Genomic DNA, 8,292 nt, shown 5'->3' on the forward strand with positions numbered 1-8,292 from the left:
TGGTGGTCTGTGTCACCATTGTGGGTCTCAGGATGGTGGTCTGTGTCACCATTGTGGGTCTTCAGGATGGTGGTCTGTGTCACCATTGTGGGTCTTCAGGATGGTGGTCTGTGTCACCATTGTGGCTCTTCAGATGGTGGTCTGTGTCACCATTGTGGGTCTTCAGGATGGTGGTCTGTGTCACCATTGTGGGTCTTCAGGATGGTGGTCTGTGTCACCATTGTGGGTCTTCAGGATGGTGGTCTGTGTCACCATTGTGGGTCTTCAGGATGGTGGTCTGTGTCACCATTGTGGCTCTTCAGATGGTGGTCTGTGTCACCATTGTGGCTCTTCAGATGGTGGTCTGTGTCACCATTGTGGCTCTTCAGGATGGTGGTCTGTGTCACCATTGTGGCTCTTCAGATGGTGGTCTGTGTCACCATTGTGGCTCTTCAGGATGGTGGTCTGTGTCACCATTGTGGCTCTTCAGATGGTGGTCTGTGTCACCATTGTGGGTCTTCAGGATGGTGGTCTGTGTCACCATTGTGGGTCTTCAGGATGGTGGTCTGTGTCACCATTGTGGGTCTTCAGGATGGTGGTCTGTGTCACCATTGTGGCTCTTCAGATGGTGGTCTGTGTCACCATTGTGGGTCTTCAGGATGGTGGTCTGTGTCACCATTGTGGGTCTTCAGGATGGTGGTCTGTGTCACCATTGTGGCTCTTCAGATGGTGGTCTGTGTCACCATTGTGGGTCTTCAGGATGGTGGTCTGTGTCACCATTGTGGGTCTTCAGGATGGTGGTCTGTGTCACCATTGTGGCTCTTCAGATGGTGGTCTGTGTCACCATTGTGGCTCTTCAGATGGTGGTCTGTGTCACCATTGTGGCTCTTCAGATGGTGGTCTGTGTCACCATTGTGGCTCTTCAGATGGTGGTCTGTGTCACCATTGTGGCTCTTCAGATGGTGGTCTGTGTCACCATTGTGGCTCTTCAGATGGTGGTCTGTGTCACCATTGTGGCTCTTCAGATGGTGGTCTGTGTCACCATTGTGGCTCTTCAGATGGTGGTCTGTGTCACCATTGTGGCTCTTCAGATGGTGGTCTGTGTCACCATTGTGGCTCTTCAGATGGTGGTCTGTGTCACCATTGTGGGTCTTCAGGATGGTGGTCTGTGTCACCATTGTGGGTCTTCAGGATGGTGGTCTGTGTCACCATTGTGGCTCTTCAGGATGGTTGGTCTGTGTCACCATTGTGGCTCTTCAGATGGTGGTCTGTGTCACCATTGTGGGTCTTCAGGATGGTGGTCTGTGTCACCATTGTGGGTCTTCAGGATGGTTGGTCTGTGTCACCATTGTGGCTCTTCAGATGGTGGTCTGTGTCACCATTGTGGCTCTTCAGATGGTGGTCTGTGTCACCATTGTGGGTCTTCAGGATGGTGGTCTGTGTCACCATTGTGGGTCTTCAGGATGGTGGTCTGTGTCACCATTGTGGGTCTTCAGGATGGTGGTCTGTGTCACCATTGTGGCTCTTCAGGATGGTGGTCTGTGTCACCATTGTGGCTCTTCAGGATGGTGGTCTGTGTCACCATTGTGGCTCTTCAGATGGTGGTCTGTGTCACCATTGTGGCTCTTCAGATGGTGGTCTGTGTCACCATTGTGGCTCTTCAGATGGTGGTCTGTGTCACCATTGTGGCTCTTCAGATGGTGGTCTGTGTCACCATTGTGGCTCTTCAGATGGTGGTCTGTGTCACCATTGTGGCTCTTCAGATGGTGGTCTGTGTCACCATTGTGGCTCTTCAGGATGGTGGTCTGTGTCACCATTGTGGGTCTTCAGGATGGTTGGTCTGTGTCACCATTGTGGCTCTTCAGATGGTGGTCTGTGTCACCATTGTGGGTCTTCAGGATGGTGGTCTGTGTCACCATTGTGGCTCTTCAGGATGGTGGTCTGTGTCACCATTGTGGCTCTTCAGATGGTGGTCTGTGTCACCATTGTGGCTCTTCAGATGGTGGTCTGTGTCACCATTGTGGGTCTTCAGGATGGTGGTCTGTGTCACCATTGTGGCTCTTCAGATGGTGGTCTGTGTCACCATTGTGGGTCTTCAGGATGGTTGGTCTGTGTCACCATTGTGGCTCTTCAGATGGTGGTCTGTGTCACCATTGTGGCTCTTCAGATGGTGGTCTGTGTCACCATTGTGGCTCTTCAGGATGGTGGTCTGTGTCACCATTGTGGCTCTTCAGATGGTGGTCTGTGTCACCATTGTGGCTCTTCAGATGGTGGTCTGTGTCACCATTGTGGGTCTTCAGGATGGTTGGTCTGTGTCACCATTGTGGCTCTTCAGATGGTGGTCTGTGTCACCATTGTGGCTCTTCAGGATGGTGGTCTGTGTCACCATTGTGGGTCTTCAGGATGGTGGTCTGTGTCACCATTGTGGCTCTTCAGATGGTGGTCTGTGTCACCATTGTGGCTCTTCAGATGGTGGTCTGTGTCACCATTGTGGCTCTTCAGATGGTGGTCTGTGTCACCATTGTGGCTCTTCAGGATGGTGGTCTGTGTCACCATTGTGGCTCTTCAGGATGGTGGTCTGTGTCACCATTGTGGCTCTTCAGATGGTGGTCTGTGTCACCATTGTGGCTCTTCAGATGGTGGTCTGTGTCACCATTGTGGCTCTTCAGATGGTGGTCTGTGTCACCATTGTGGCTCTTCAGGATGGTGGTCTGTGTCACCATTGTGGCTCTTCAGATGGTGGTCTGTGTCACCATTGTGGGTCTTCAGGATGGTGGTCTGTGTCACCATTGTGGCTCTTCAGGATGGTGGTCTGTGTCACCATTGTGGCTCTTCAGATGGTGGTCTGTGTCACCATTGTGGCTCTTCAGGATGGTGGTCTGTGTCACCATTGTGGCTCTTCAGATGGTGGTCTGTGTCACCATTGTGGGTCTTCAGGATGGTGGTCTGTGTCACCATTGTGGGTCTTCAGGATGGTGGTCTGTGTCACCATTGTGGCTCTTCAGGATGGTGGTCTGTGTCACCATTGTGGCTCTTCAGATGGTGGTCTGTGTCACCATTGTGGCTCTTCAGGATGGTGGTCTGTGTCACCATTGTGGCTCTTCAGATGGTGGTCTGTGTCACCATTGTGGCTCTTCAGATGGTGGTCTGTGTCACCATTGTGGCTCTTCAGATGGTGGTCTGTGTCACCATTGTGGCTCTTCAGATGGTGGTCTGTGTCACCATTGTGGCTCTTCAGATGGTGGTCTGTGTCACCATTGTGGCTCTTCAGGATGGTGGTCTGTGTCACCATTGTGGCTCTTCAGATGGTGGTCTGTGTCACCATTGTGGGTCTTCAGGATGGTGGTCTGTGTCACCATTGTGGCTCTTCAGGATGGTGGTCTGTGTCACCATTGTGGCTCTTCAGATGGTGGTCTGTGTCACCATTGTGGGTCTTCAGGATGGTTGGTCTGTGTCACCATTGTGGGTCTTCAGGATGGTTGGTCTGTGTCACCATTGTGGGTCTTCAGGATGGTGGTCTGTGTCACCATTGTGGCTCTTCAGATGGTGGTCTGTGTCACCATTGTGGCTCTTCAGATGGTGGTCTGTGTCACCATTGTGGGTCTTCAGGATGGTGGTCTGTGTCACCATTGTGGCTCTTCAGATGGTGGTCTGTGTCACCATTGTGGCTCTTCAGGATGGTGGTCTGTGTCACCATTGTGGCTCTTCAGATGGTGGTCTGTGTCACCATTGTGGGTCTCAGGATGGTGGTCTGTGTCACCATTGTGGCTCTTCAGATGGTGGTCTGTGTCACCATTGTGGCTCTTCAGATGGTGGTCTGTGTCACCATTGTGGCTCTTCAGATGGTGGTCTGTGTCACCATTGTGGCTCTTCAGATGGTGGTCTGTGTCACCATTGTGGCTCTTCAGATGGTGGTCTGTGTCACCATTGTGGCTCTTCAGATGGTGGTCTGTGTCACCATTGTGGGTCTTCAGGATGGTGGTCTGTGTCACCATTGTGGCTCTTCAGATGGTGGTCTGTGTCACCATTGTGGCTCTTCAGATGGTGGTCTGTGTCACCATTGTGGGTCTTCAGGATGGTGGTCTGTGTCACCATTGTGGCTCTTCAGATGGTGGTCTGTGTCACCATTGTGGCTCTTCAGGATGGTGGTCTGTGTCACCATTGTGGGTCTTCAGGATGGTGGTCTGTGTCACCATTGTGGGTCTTCAGGATGGTTGGTCTGTGTCACCATTGTGGGTCTTCAGGATGGTTGGTCTGTGTCACCATTGTGGGTCTTCAGGATGGTGGTCTGTGTCACCATTGTGGCTCTTCAGATGGTGGTCTGTGTCACCATTGTGGGTCTTCAGGATGGTGGTCTGTGTCACCATTGTGGCTCTTCAGGATGGTGGTCTGTGTCACCATTGTGGCTCTTCAGATGGTGGTCTGTGTCACCATTGTGGCTCTTCAGATGGTGGTCTGTGTCACCATTGTGGGTCTTCAGGATGGTGGTCTGTGTCACCATTGTGGCTCTTCAGATGGTGGTCTGTGTCACCATTGTGGCTCTTCAGATGGTGGTCTGTGTCACCATTGTGGGTCTTCAGGATGGTGGTCTGTGTCCACCATTGTGGGTCTTCAGGATGGTTGGTCTGTGTCACCATTGTGGGTCTTCAGGATGGTGGTCTGTGTCACCATTGTGGGTCTCAGGATGGTGGTCTGTGTCACCATTGTGGCTCTTCAGATGGTGGTCTGTGTCACCATTGTGGCTCTTCAGATGGTGGTCTGTGTCACCATTGTGGGTCTTCAGGATGGTTGGTCTGTGTCACCATTGTGGGTCTTCAGGATGGTGGTCTGTGTCACCATTGTGGCTCTTCAGATGGTGGTCTGTGTCACCATTGTGGCTCTTCAGATGGTGGTCTGTGTCACCATTGTGGCTCTTCAGGATGGTGGTCTGTGTCCACCATTGTGGGTCTTCAGGATGGTGGTCTGTGTCACCATTGTGGGTCTTCAGGATGGTGGTCTGTGTCACCATTGTGGGTCTTCAGGATGGTGGTCTGTGTCACCATTGTGGGTCTTCAGGATGGTGGTCTGTGTCACCATTGTGGGTCTTCAGGATGGTGGTCTGTGTCACCATTGTGGGTCTTCAGGATGGTGGTCTGTGTCACCATTGTGGGTCTTCAGGATGGTGGTCTGTGTCACCATTGTGGGTCTTCAGGATGGTGGTCTGTGTCACCATTGTGGGTCTTCAGGATGGTGGTCTGTGTCACCATTGTGGGTCTTCAGGATGGTGGTCTGTGTCACCATTGTGGCTCTTCAGATGGTGGTCTGTGTCACCATTGTGGCTCTTCAGATGGTGGTCTGTGTCACCATTGTGGGTCTTCAGGATGGTGGTCTGTGTCACCATTGTGGGTCTTCAGGATGGTGGTCTGTGTCACCATTGTGGGTCTCAGGATGGTGGTCTGTGTCACCATTGTGGGTCTTCAGGATGGTTGGTCTGTGTCACCATTGTGGCTCTTCAGATGGTGGTCTGTGTCACCATTGTGGCTCTTCAGATGGTGGTCTGTGTCACCATTGTGGCTCTTCAGATGGTGGTCTGTGTCACCATTGTGGCTCTTCAGATGGTGGTCTGTGTCACCATTGTGGCTCTTCAGATGGTGGTCTGTGTCACCATTGTGGGTCTTCAGGATGGTGGTCTGTGTCACCATTGTGGCTCTTCAGATGGTGGTCTGTGTCACCATTGTGGGTCTTCAGGATGGTGGTCTGTGTCACCATTGTGGCTCTTCAGATGGTGGTCTGTGTCACCATTGTGGCTCTTCAGGATGGTGGTCTGTGTCACCATTGTGGCTCTTCAGGATGGTGGTCTGTGTCACCATTGTGGGTCTTCAGGATGGTTGGTCTGTGTCACCATTGTGGCTCTTCAGATGGTGGTCTGTGTCACCATTGTGGCTCTTCAGATGGTGGTCTGTGTCACCATTGTGGCTCTTCAGATGGTGGTCTGTGTCACCATTGTGGCTCTTCAGATGGTGGTCTGTGTCACCATTGTGGCTCTTCAGATGGTGGTCTGTGTCACCATTGTGGCTCTTCAGATGGTGGTCTGTGTCACCATTGTGGGTCTTCAGGATGGTGGTCTGTGTCACCATTGTGGCTCTTCAGATGGTGGTCTGTGTCACCATTGTGGCTCTTCAGATGGTGGTCTGTGTCACCATTGTGGGTCTTCAGGATGGTTGGTCTGTGTCACCATTGTGGGTCTTCAGGATGGTTGGTCTGTGTCACCATTGTGGCTCTTCAGATGGTGGTCTGTGTCACCATTGTGGGTCTCAGGATGGTGGTCTGTGTCACCATTGTGGCTCTTCAGATGGTGGTCTGTGTCACCATTGTGGCTCTTCAGATGGTGGTCTGTGTCACCATTGTGGCTCTTCAGATGGTGGTCTGTGTCACCATTGTGGGTCTTCAGGATGGTGGTCTGTGTCACCATTGTGGCTCTTCAGATGGTGGTCTGTGTCACCATTGTGGGTCTTCAGGATGGTGGTCTGTGTCACCATTGTGGGTCTTCAGGATGGTTGGTCTGTGTCACCATTGTGGGTCTTCAGGATGGTGGTCTGTGTCACCATTGTGGGTCTCAGGATGGTGGTCTGTGTCACCATTGTGGCTCTTCAGATGGTGGTCTGTGTCACCATTGTGGCTCTTCAGATGGTGGTCTGTGTCACCATTGTGGCTCTTCAGATGGTGGTCTGTGTCACCATTGTGGCTCTTCAGATGGTGGTCTGTGTCACCATTGTGGCTCTTCAGATGGTGGTCTGTGTCACCATTGTGGGTCTTCAGGATGGTGGTCTGTGTCACCATTGTGGCTCTTCAGATGGTGGTCTGTGTCACCATTGTGGCTCTTCAGATGGTGGTCTGTGTCACCATTGTGGCTCTTCAGATGGTGGTCTGTGTCACCATTGTGGCTCTTCAGATGGTGGTCTGTGTCACCATTGTGGGTCTTCAGGATGGTTGGTCTGTGTCACCATTGTGGGTCTTCAGGATGGTGGTCTGTGTCACCATTGTGGGTCTTCAGGATGGTGGTCTGTGTCACCATTGTGGGTCTTCAGGATGGTGGTCTGTGTCACCATTGTGGCTCTTCAGATGGTGGTCTGTGTCACCATTGTGGCTCTTCAGATGGTGGTCTGTGTCACCATTGTGGCTCTTCAGATGGTGGTCTGTGTCACCATTGTGGCTCTTCAGATGGTGGTCTGTGTCACCATTGTGGGTCTTCAGAATGTTGGTTTGTGCCACCATAGGGGAGTAAGATGGAGACGGAAGAGAGAGAGAGAGAGAAAGGATGAGAAAGAAAAAATACGTCAGCTCCTCATTTCTCAGTGGGGGGGTAAGACATCGTCCCAGAGAATGGTTGAGTCTACCCCTTGCCTCAATAAGTTCAAATAAAGATAGCCAGGCGTTGGCTGAAGTTACCCCTTACCTCAATGAGGTAAGAAAAAACACAGCCAACCACACAGTGGCTGAGGTAACTTATGATCTCTCAGCATGGACGCAGTGTTGCCAGACCTGAGGCAAATCCTTAACTCCAAGAATATGTCTCAGTGAATTTCCCAGACATTTCTCAATCATTATAACTTTTACTCAGTTATCGCCTGCAGTCTTGGAGGATGAGAGTCTTAAATATAATCTATAGCGAAAAACTACAGTTTTACGGTTGTTATGTTCTATATGTGTTGTCATGGGGAAAGCAAGTTGTACTCTATGTACAACCCACTCACACCCAGGGTTCGTACAGACCAGTCATAACCAGGAACCGTACAAAATCAGTCACAACCAGGGTCCCTGTATACAACCCAGTCACAACCAGGCCCCGTACAACCCAGTCACAACCAGGCCCTCATACAACCTAGACACAACCAGGCCCCTGTATAAAAGCCAGTCATAACCAGACCCCCATACAACCCAGTCACAACCAGGACCCCATACAACCCAGTCACAACCAGGCCCCCATACAACCCAGTCACAACCAGGCCCCCATACAACCCAGTCACAACCAGCGCCCCGTACAACCCAGTCACAACCAGACCCCGTAAAGGATAATATAGACTCATAAAGCAAATGAGGATTCAGAGGTGACACAAGTCATGAATAACAGGACGTAATCTCGACCAAAATATATGACCACGATTTCTTGACATCCAATACCAAAGACATAAACATGATAGTCTTTTGTTTTAGGAGTCGCATATATTCACAGGGACGTAAACAGTCCCATACATACATATACACAAGAGTTTGTTCATGATTTTCTTATGTATTGCTCTCTCTCTCTCTCTCTCTCTCTCTCTCTCTCTCTCT

The sequence above is a fragment of the Panulirus ornatus genome, chromosome 34 (genome assembly GCF_036320965.1).
Source record: "Panulirus ornatus isolate Po-2019 chromosome 34, ASM3632096v1, whole genome shotgun sequence".
Taxonomy (NCBI): Eukaryota; Metazoa; Arthropoda; class Malacostraca; order Decapoda; family Palinuridae; genus Panulirus; species Panulirus ornatus.